Here is an 11,854-nt window from a genome sequence, read left to right as displayed (position 1 = left end):
CCACGAGAGCTCCTGCCCGGCCGAATACAATCACGACATTACAAGAGAGGTGAAGGGATGAAAAGCACTTCCTTACATTGACACCTCTGAAAAGTGCTTTCTTTTGACAGGTCTTCTTTTTCCGGTGCAATCGGAAACTTTCCAGGAGCAGGGATTACAACATTCCAATCCGTTACAGGCGGAGGGAGGGAGGGAGGGAGTGAAGCAGAAAAGGATAGGGCAGAGGGACTGGGAGCCAGGAGTCCGAGTCCCATACGCAGCTAGCAATTTGGGATGAAGGATCCAAGGAAGATTTTTAATACATTTCACACCTACCTACCTTGTCTGACTTACTCAGAGGTGTGTCTTACTGGGACTGGTTTGAATCTCATACACAGCCCGCTACCTGACTGGCTGAGGTGGTGTAGCGCAGGGGTAAAAGTGCAATGGATTATTATAGGTATCAGACCCCAGAGGTCCCAGGTTCAAACCTTGCTTAGGGCTTCAGTTTTCAAAGATATTTATTTTAAGTGCATAAAATAAACACATCAGTCACTTACTGAACTCAAGGTGTTTGTTTTTCTACTTGTGAGATTTTGTTGGGGGGGTAAAATCCTAAGTGAAATCTACAGCAAGACAGGACTGATGGATTATTCCAGATACTATCCCCCTTTGGCACTCAGCCACGATGGGGTAGTGGTTTAGTTCTAGCTTCACAAACAACATTAGGTTAAAAGTTCAAATCTTATTGAAGGAAGAATTTTTTTTTTAATTAGATGTGAATACAAATTCTTACAAAAAAAAACCCAAACACATAAATTGTATACAATGTGATTAATCCTGCATCAAATATACAATCATTTGAAGTGTCTGGTTGTTCAAGTTCACCCTACAAGGAAAGCTACACGTGCCATCCTTGGTAGCACAGAAGTATGTTAGGGGTTACTATCCCCAAGGTCCAGAGTTCAAATTCTGCTTGCCATGCCATTTTTCAAACTTCAAAGCGAAATTTACAATCTTACTATCAACCCTCAGCAACACTGGCAGAATCCTAATCTCCCATCCCAGCCTGTCACAGATTAAAATCTCCATGCCTCCATTTCCACTGAATGCTGGTAATCCACTGCTCTGAGCAGAACAATCTATCAAATCAAATCTGGGGATTCACAAAGGAGGAAGCTGATTGGTTCTTCTTTAGGTCACATGGCCTTTTACATCCTGGTACTTTTCCAAAAAAGGTCCCCAACTTTAATGTGTCCATCCCAAAGCCTGACAAAAAAAAAAATATATATATAGTTAGTTTGAATAATTGTGCTTAAAAGAAGCACCAGTCTTTCTAGCTTCCAAAGATGTACCTCCTGTTGCACAAAACCCATTCCACACACACATATTGAAGTTTTAATGAAAATAAAATTGGTTCCAGTTAAAAAATTGTATATAGGTGTGGTTATTAGAATTAACATTGTTATTTGCATATCATCCACTCAGAACCCAGCTCTTTTGCCATATATGGTCACACCTGGCATGGAGGCTATTACCGAGGTGGAGAATGTTTCTGAATATTAAAGTCCTGTTATCTGTCAGGACCCCACAGGCTGCTCTGGGCACCTGTTTGGGTTTGAAAATCAAAACCCACAGCCACCGAAAGTCTTCAGATGACTTGCTCGGAATGAAGTATGTCGAGAGCAATCTCTTTTATTAATGTCCAAAGAATACACACAAGTCTAACTCACATTTCTAAATAAATGATCCACTAGCTGGTCTTTTTAAACAGGCATTCCAATAGCCAACTTCGTTGAAGCCATTTGTTTGAGGTATGTAACCGTGTGCTTGGCTTGTGAAGAGAGATCTGTGAATTTGAGCTACTTCCCAATGTAAAAATGTAGTCTAATTAGAAAGCAATGGAGTAATTTTTTTCTTTGCATGTCCACCTAAAAACAAAAAGAACAAAAAACTTGGCCAAGGCATAATTTTCAGGCCTACCAAACAGTCAAACTAAAACAACAAAATAAAATATAATTTAATAGTAGAGTTAAATAAACGGGAGTCCATCTGTTTAGCTTTCTTTAAATAGAGGAACGACTAATTTTTCTAATCAATTTATTGCCAAACAATTGCATTCAACAGTGCTACTTCTTGTTTGAAACACCCATTCTCAAACTGTGGTTTAAATTCAACAGTAACATACATTATAATTCCCAGTGATTTAAATACTAAACCTGAATGCTAATTCCAGAGATTTTAGGTTTGGTGCAGAAACTACATTGTTTGGTAGGCCTGTTTCAAAAAGCAAAGAGTTTGGAATGTACCTGTTGAACCGAAGAAGCAATCTCCAGTCTTCAGCAACGGAAACGACTGCAGATTCAAAACCAATTTTATCTTTTGTCTTTGGAACGTTTTAGAAACTTTAAAACAAACTAAGCAAACTTTTCTGTATTCACAGCTGTTCTCAACCGGAAAAAAGCTACCGCCAGAAATGCCGAAATCCACTTTTCTAAAACACGGTGAGCGATGGTTTTATTTGTTGAATTTTTTTTTGTTAATTTAGTTTTATTTATTTATTTATTTAGGGCTTTTATACTCTTTTAGACCAAAGAGAGACAGGTATTGCTCTGAACCTCCAGCTATCCATCATCACAGCTAATTAAAACAATTAACTCTGTGCCAAAGACATGTATAGAAACTGTAATGTTTGCCCGGTGGGGGGGGTGTATATGATGGGAATAAGACTCCGCTGCACATAAGTTTGATCCATTCCTGGTTTTACTAGGAGTTTAATAAGACACACCTGAGCTTGTTACCTATATAGTGTGCCTGATCAAACTTGTATTAAAACCTGGAATGGATGAAATGCAACAGAGTCTTTTTCCCATCCCTGGGATTATAAAACATGTAACAACTGCATTCAGTGTGGCTCCCTGGATCCTGTGTGTGCATGCATTGTGCTGTGCAGAGCCAAGGCAAGGATGTGCCATAGTACTAAGACAACATCAACGAAGCAGGATTAACATGACTGGCTCGAGAGCTGTCTTTTGATTTCCAACCTTGCCCCACAAATGAGTAGACAATCTAAGTGATAAACGAGGAGCGAATGCAGCAGTGTAGAGTGAGGTGCACTGCAGAGGGCTGTCTCTCAGATTATCGATTCCCCGACGCGAAGCTGTCCTGAGGGACTTGGCAGCAACTCCTCGCTCACGTGCGTGTGGATCCCAGCTCGTGTCCTTGCAATCTCCAGTACCCCAGAGAATGAGATGCATGTTAGCCCCCGTTCCCTAGGGAAGCACCAAGGCAGAAGGATAGGAGGGGGCTGCCACTGCTCCAGCAGAGTGGTGCTACAGTGTTTTAAAGTCACTATAAACTAGGATTGTAGGTTTCTGTTCATTATCCTAAACAATTTTAGTATCAAACCTGTTTAGACTTTAACAAAAGCCATCAGACTATCTTTTTCTTTTCTACAGTTTATATGAGTGCAGTATTGCTGCATGTGGATATAAGCGTTGTTTGTGCGCAGCATTTAATTGTAGAATTTATTATGAAATTAATTGGCTTGCACTGAATGCCAATACCTTTTATTTGTTGTTGTTTGATATGTTAATAAACTCTAAACTATTACCACTTGAAGAATGAACAAAGATTGCTAATGCATTGCAATATCGTGGTATCTCATCAGAACTGTGTTACAAGAATTGTTTAGCAAACTGTATGAATTCTATGGAGTTTGAGAAGTTGCCCTGCCAAACCCATATTGCATTATAAAATACATACATAGATAGGAAAGTGAACATGGTGCACTTGTGAATGAAGGATATCTTTTTTTTTTCATTTTATTTATTTTAAATGTGAACTGGGCTGTTAATGATTAAGTAATAAAAACTGGATCTAAAAAAAAAATCTAATTTTGTGTCTTGAAATTGGGGGTTTAAACCTACAGAGATCAGTGTGTTAAAAAGCTAACGCGTGAAATCCACTCCTGCTTCCCACAATGCAACAGATGTGTGTGGGACTGACCAAGGGTCACTGAAGCAATGACAGCAGCTTGGAATTATCTGACATCACAAGCAGAGCTGCTGGCATTGTGATGAAATCTCACACTGACAGACTGGCCCTGATTTAAGCATGTCTTAAACTAGGGACGCTAACAGTTTAGGGGAGAAACGTCAGCCAAGCATAAAGAAGACCAAATCTTTCACCACTGTCAAACATGCAATCTAACTGGTATTATAAATTGGTTTGTGATATTTGTAGCTGTACAAATTTTTGCATGCGTGAAGCATTGAATTGCATATGGGTATCTTGTCCACAGTTGCAGTAAGTTTTAAAAAAGGCACTGGAGGGCTTTCTGGGATGGTGATTGTCCTGGGGAAGGGTTTTGCAAGTGTTTAATAGTCACAGTTGGGCAGAGTTGTGTTGGATTAGAGGGGAAGGGGTTGTGGGCTGGAACAGATGCAAAGGACATCATCCAATTCTTATAAACGGGAATCATTTAAAAAAAAAAAAAAAGGCTATTGAAAGAAAAACTAAATAACTAAAAATAAATACAAAGCTATTTGGTTTTTTGTTACATAAAACTTCAAATGTGATACAAGTGCTTTCTCTGTTGGAATAGCAGCTAGGTGTTTGTTTTTTTCACCCTAGATTCTCTGTCCTCCGTTTTGCAAGAAAGCAAGCTGGTAACAAGACCAAATGCCTTGAGAAATAGAAGCAGCAGCGGGAGTAGAGACAGGGAGCAAACAGGCTGGTTCACACCTCCCCTCTGCTCACTGAGAACCCAGCAATGCTGCACAGAGAGTGCCATAAACCAGGGGAGAGGGTGGGCTGTAAACACCTCCGCAGCTCATATATCTCCATCCGTCCGTCCATCTTTCTAGCCATCCATCTCTCTTTCTCTATCCATCTGTATCTCTCTGTCTAACCTATATATCCATATCTATATCCATCCATCTTTCCCTATCTATTCATCCATCTCTCTTTCACTTATCTGTTTGTCCAGTTGTAGGTGCCAGTAAGTTTTTAATTACAGGCTGTCTTCCATTTGCTTTTAAGCCAATGATACACAGCTCAAATGGCACCTACCTTACAATTATAAGAAACAACATCAATTGAAAAGTAAATAAACACCGAGGCCGGGTCACACCTCGCCACCATGCTAAATGAAGTCCTGCTACACTTTAGTGAGAGTGCCGAGCTGGGCTCTGCTGGACTGTTGAAGCCCTCTTTCACACCTCAGTACGGAGCTCCTGGGAAACGCAGGCTGCCCTGCTCCCATTCCCATCGTCCTGGCTTCACCCCACAGCTCCACACTTCCCAGCCGGTCATCATCGCCTCAATCGCACGACCGCTTCTCAAGCACACACTGTGGAATTTACTCTGGAGTTCAGCGGGTTGATAGGTCAACAAAACAACGTCATCGCGTTCCAATATTTATTGAGGTCTTTAGTAGAATGACTTTATTTATCTTCATATTGTTAATAGGTAAAAAAAAAAATTACATTGGGCTTGCATTTAATTAAATGTGTTCATTAATTCTAAATGATATTCTATATTGCCCCGTATTTTTGCAGTCTTCCCTCCCATGGTTTTCCCATGGTTATACTGTGCATTTACCAGTTTACTCTGGTTTGCCATGTTTATTAATATGCTTTACCAGACCTCTTTGTGCTGTACAATGCTTCCCTCTGCTTTACCAAATCTCTCTGTGCTTTACAATGCTTCTCTATGCTTTACCAGACCTCTCTGTGCTTTACAATGCTTCCCTATGCTTTACCAGACCTCTCTGTGCTTTACAATGCTTCTCTGTGCTTTACAATGTTTCCCTGTGCTTTACCAGACCTCTCTGTGCTTTACAATGCTTCCCTATGCTTTACCAGACCTCTCTGTGCTTTATAATGCTTCTCTATGCTTTACCAGACCTCTCTGTGCTTTACAATGCTTCCCTATGCTTTACCAGACCTCTCTGTGCTTTACAATGCTTCCCTATGCTTTACTGTGCTTTCACTCTTCTTTGTTACACTTAGCTGTGTTTTTACTATGGGACAGTTCTATAAGGCTGTACACCTGTGTATGCATGGGGCTTGCATACTTATAGAAAATCTAAAATTGAACACGTGGTCTAACCTGGGCTACTCTGTACGTTAGATCCTAGTTAGGAGCCAATCAGCAACCCAGAATAGAACCCTATTGAAGTCTGTAACGTAACTTTTGAATTGTATATGCATTTACATGAACCATTCCTCTGTGGTGCAGTACGCTTTACTTGTGCAGCACAGATAGTCGTGCAAAAGCAGGTATTTCTACAATCGCATGCTTATAGTGGACCGTGCTTGTTTATTATTATTATTTTTAATCAAGATGTTATTTTACCACGGACAAACCCTCAGTCTTTTTTTTTTTTTTTTTTTTAAAGGAAATCGGCAAAGAAAGACAGAGACCCTTGGAAAAACAAAAAGCCATTAAAACAATCGTTTAAATAACCCAAAACGTGCCTTTTATGTTTTCCTCTTCAAACCCCACTTGAATGGGAGGAAGCCTTTTAAAAGGGTTTAAAACTAGACTTGTTGTTTTACTCTGCGCTGCAGACACAGACTGGAGTAACCAGGGAAAATGAACAGCGAACCACGTCTGTTCTTCCTTTCATTAAACTGCACGCACCCCACCTCAAAGATACGGTAAGGGGCGAGAGGATCTGGTGTTATCGGGACAGTCTGATCCAGTTCCTGGCATTGAGACACAATGGTTCCCTGTTTATCCAGGTGCCAAATACAGGTAGCTTGGCCAGTATTTAACTTTGCCTGTCTGTTATGGTATTGTATAGGATTAGTATTGCAAGGAAGGGAATAAGACTTGCATTGCATAGCGGTTTGATCCATTCCTGGCTTTACTATGAGTTTGATAAGAGACACCCAAGCGTGTTGCCTCTACACACTGGTGCTAATCAATGTGTTAAAACCTGGAATAGGTGGGACTGCTAAGCAGTTGGAGTCTCATTTACATCTCTGGCATTGAGTGTCCATACTTGTGTTTCAACTCGGGCCTTTATCAGTGTAATGATACAAGCATTTGCAGGATTGCAAAATCGATGCGGCTATTGCAGCAAACGGGGAAACAGCGCCCCCTTTGGTCTATAGAGGACTCGTGTGCTTAACTTTTCTCCACCTGCTGTTATCTCTGTGTTACTCTCCAGTGGCCAGATAGTGCAACTGCAACAAGGGTATTACATTCCAGGGCCGTCAATCAGAATTTTGTAGATGGAGGAAAAAACGGTTTATTTTTTATTTATTTTTTATTTTTTTTATCCTCCCCTACAAAAAAAAAGCCCACCTCTCTCAATACATGCATGAAAAATAAACTGTCTTATAATTCCTATAGGATACTTAGATACAGGATTCACACAATGAGTTACAAACACCAGTGATGGAAGCTAGACTCCTGTTGCAAAGCAGTTACACCCATTCCTGGTTTTACTATGAGCTTGAATAGCCACAGTGTGTAGAGGTAACAAGCTTTGGTGTGTCTTATTAAACTCCTAGCAAAACCAGGAAATGGTCTCACTGCTATACAGAGGGAGCCTTATTTCCATCTCTCAACAGTCCAGAGCACCTTTGACCATTGTTCTATAGTCCAATTCCTGTGTTCTCGTGCATATTTTAGCCTTTTAGTCTGGTTCCCCTTTCTTAACAGAGGTATTCTTACTGCAACACATCCTTCAAGTCCTGATTTCAAGAGTGACCTTCGTACTGTTGATTTGATGAACGACGACACCTGTGCCTTCTGCCAGTTCTGTTGTCAATTCAACGCTTGTCGTCTTTTTATTCTTTAAGAATATTATCTTTAAGTATTGCTCATCCTTGATAGACAGCTTTTTGGCTCTTCCAGTCCTGGTTTTGTCAATTACAGATAATGTTTCTTTCTTGTTGACTATGCTTTGGATACCACACCTTGAAAATCGAGTGATTTCACTCAATGTCTTTCCTTATTTATGCAAGGTTGTCATGTGTATATATATATATATATATATATATATATATATATATATATATATATATATATATATATATATAAACTTTTATATAGCAAATCTAGCATTCGAGGAAGTTCCTAGAATATGTACAGGATTGTGCGGAAGCCATATATCAAAACTGAGCTGCGGCGGTAACTGGAACCAATTCACAATGACATACCCACGTCTGCACTATAATGGTCGCCATAATGCTGAGGGCTGAGTAGTTAACAAACAGGTGGTAATGGCCTGTATTTTGGGATTAAAATATCGGTTCGGTTTACCACTGAAAATACTCTATTATGATTATTATGTATTTCTTAGCACACGCTCTTATCCAGGGCGATTTACAGTTGTTACAAAAGTATCGCAGTGCAAAATATCACATTATAAACGATCAAGTGTACATTGTTCTGAGATCCAGCGTGTAACACATTCAGACTAATAACAATTGAAACGTTTAGCAGACAGTCGACAGGTGATCTATGCATGCCACCAACAAATACTGTGTGGAAATCACTCGATCACAAACTAACAGGGAATAGTGTCCTAGCTTTTATTAATGAGGGTTATAATTCAGCGTGAATCTTTTTGTAATATGTGTAGCTACATTGGGCTGTAAAACTATATCGTGAAAATGTAAAGTCAAAAGTTGAACAACAACGTGTTATAGAAATGTAACTTGGGAAATACCGGAATACATAAATTAAGTTCAAATTGATTTCCAAGTCATAATGGAATTATTATTATTATTATTATTATTATTATTATTAGTTTGCAAGCAGATCCAGATGTTTAGTGGTAATACAATACCTTTAATTGCCGATATTTGTAACGGTGAATTAAATATACATTTTCTGCGCAGCAGATTTGATTCAGCCGCGAGCTCATTGTAGTCCTAGAAGAAATGCAAAAACACAGTCTCATTAAAATGAATAGCAGAGGGTATGTGCGCTTCTTGGTTTATGATGTACAAATGGGTTATATTTAGTTACTCCCATCCCTTACTCAGTCTAAACTCTACAGCAGCTTTGGAGTTTGATGGGGGGGTCAGCTGCAAATCCTCGTGACGGTGCATGTGTGTGCAACCAGCGCGTTCATTTGGAATACGTGTTAGTCTGCGTGTCTCGTCTTGTTGGCCGGGTCGTGGCACTGGTGTGTTTCTACTGGACCTCAGTGCCGCATAAACACCGATAAGCGTATACGAGCGCTCAGCACCGTGTCTGTCTTATTTTTTAACATGCTCAGGTGGTTGTTTTAGTATTATTTCCCCTCATATCTATTCCCATGTTAAGGTATGCGTTATGACGTTGGTATCTGCCAATGCGTTGGGCATCCCCTTGTGACGTATGTTAACTTGGAGCCCCTCAAATCCCACGCTGTTACCATGCTCCATATACACCACGCACGGGAGATTAAAAAGCCCTCCACGTTTAGACTAATAACTGCCCGGTAAATACTTCTAATTACTTCGTTTAACTCTGTTTTTCGCTGCACCGCCTCTGGATGGGTGAAGAGGCGCCATTCCAGGGCAGGGCTGCAGACTTTATCACAAAGCTGCCAGTTCTAAATACTTGTAAACATTTACTTGGATCGTGTTAAAAGGCAGGCGGGGAGGTTTAGAGACTCGAAGACGATATTTTAATAAAGAAAACCCGAGTCGTCTTTCCATTTTCTGGGGGGGGCAGGGGGGTGTAGCTGCTGTGTTTTGGTAATTTGTAAACATTCTGTTCGTATGTTATCATAAATTGCAATTAGGCTGATTCCGATTAACGGCAACAGGTTCTATGATAACGTGCTTATCATATCCTTTACAATTAAGAGAACACTGAAATCCATTGTACTTCTCCAGCGTTTTAAGTGCACACCACTTCCCTTATAAAAGTTTACCACGGTATTTTCGCACGGTATTTTTTTTTTTTTTAATTTAACTCATTATGGTCTGCCTAGTTATATTTTAACCCGGACTGGAATTTACTTTTGGATCGATGAGGTGTTAATAAAACGGTCCTTTACACATACAGGCAATTTTAATTATTAGTTTTTTTCTTTTCCAATGCTTGCCTATGCTTCACCATGCTTTCACTGTGCTGTATTACACTTCGCTGTGCATTTACTGTGGGGGAAACTTTAATAAAGGATTCTTAAGGGCAGAACACCTAGTTTATGTTTAGTGTGTATGCATTTTTTTTTTTTACTTTATTTTTTTAACCTCTAACGCTTGTATTCTCGCCAGCAGTCATCAGCTAGTGCTATTGTTTTGTTTTTATTCTTAACGATATAGAAACAGCAGGTGCGCAAATGACATCATTGTTTTGGAGAAGCGGACAATGAATAAATTGCCGACAAAAACAAAACGTTACTGGTAAAAACAAAAACCAGATATTATTTTGGCAAACATAAGCGCTCGATAACAATATGCAATTCAGTGTAGGTGGCACAACTGGGTTAATAACTTATACTGTAGCCAAAGTATTTTTAATTTTTTCAACTTAGGGTTACAAAACCTACTGCACATTGCTTTTACAGTAGGCGACATAACACGGGCACCAGAGTACATGGGCATGACTGCTGTGTACGAATTTTATCTTCGGTATTTTCTTTCATCATTGGCGCCATAGCTATCAGCCCGTGTGTACACCACACGTTTGTTTGTTTGTTTGTTTGTTAGACAAAACTGTATTCATGCGCTGGTCGGCGCGCTTTGTATTGGTACTGAAGCACCTCCAGCAAACTAGCTGTTTACAAAATGCAAATGCCTCCGGCGGGCGTGTTTGGCGCGCACAGTTTCGCGCGGTGGATCAAAACCACACATACTGTCATTGACAGCAATGCTTTTTTTTGGGGGGGGGGGGGGGGGGGGGGGGGGTAACTCGACCAGCACTAGAGCCCGCCAACCCAAACGCCCGGGCAGCACCTAACTCGAGCACAATACAAGGTGTTTAATTACTAGTATTTATGCATGGTCTAATTATTAGCTATTACAGTTCGTCACCGTGCTGTACAGTGTTAGTGAACGGTAACGCCACTCGTCCCATCTGCAGTATCCAAAGCGTGGGGCTGGAGCCGCAGGTGAAGTGTGACGTCACCCGAATTCCTCTGCTCGCCAGACGAGCGCATATCTCCCAAATCTTCAGTATGGAGCTTTGTTGAGAAGTTTGAAATCTGCATAGCAAGATATAAATAAATCGAACAAAACGAACAATGTCATTGTGGCTGCGCCGTTAGCACAAATCGGGGTTAGGCCCCCACAATCTATCCCACACAGCGCCTAGGCTACAGGAAACCTAGCAAGCTGAGTGCTTTTAGAAAACAGAATTTAGCAATGACTTAGTAAGATTACTTGCAAAGGTGCGCGCAGTATGTAACGGCATTTTAATGTGCGCTGGTAAACGCATCATAATATCCCCGAGGAGAGAATGGTGCTATAAAGACAATTCTACAGAACAGTTGGATATATTTAGGTACATATGCAGTTGCCGTGTTTTTGTTTTTTATACATATATAGGTTGATTAATTTGCGTAGAATAAGTCACCGTTTTTTTCTTATGTTTTGTGTTTTTTATTTTTTGTATATCAAGTCAAACGTAAATCCGTGAACTTCGACACAATCGCTAAAGCATGAACAGTTCTGTTTGACGGCCCAGCCCGGAGCTGTCCAACAATGCGACGCCGACCGGTGCTCGTCTTTACGCGGATAAGCGAGTGTCCTTACTCGCCGTTTGTGGGTGAAACTCGGGTTTTTCTCGTCCTACAAGGAAAAAACAGAACTATGTATCAAACTACACGAGGAGGAAGCCCAGCGGAGTTATTGTTCTTTGTTGAACTCCCCCCCCCCCCCCCCCCCCCCCCCCTTATAAAACACAGTCAAGGGATTGT

The sequence above is a fragment of the Polyodon spathula genome, chromosome 35 (assembly GCF_017654505.1).
Source record: "Polyodon spathula isolate WHYD16114869_AA chromosome 35, ASM1765450v1, whole genome shotgun sequence".
NCBI classification, from domain to species: domain Eukaryota; kingdom Metazoa; phylum Chordata; class Actinopteri; order Acipenseriformes; family Polyodontidae; genus Polyodon; species Polyodon spathula.
The sequence above is the reverse complement of the archived record's forward strand: the minus strand, read 5'-3'. Positions refer to the sequence as shown.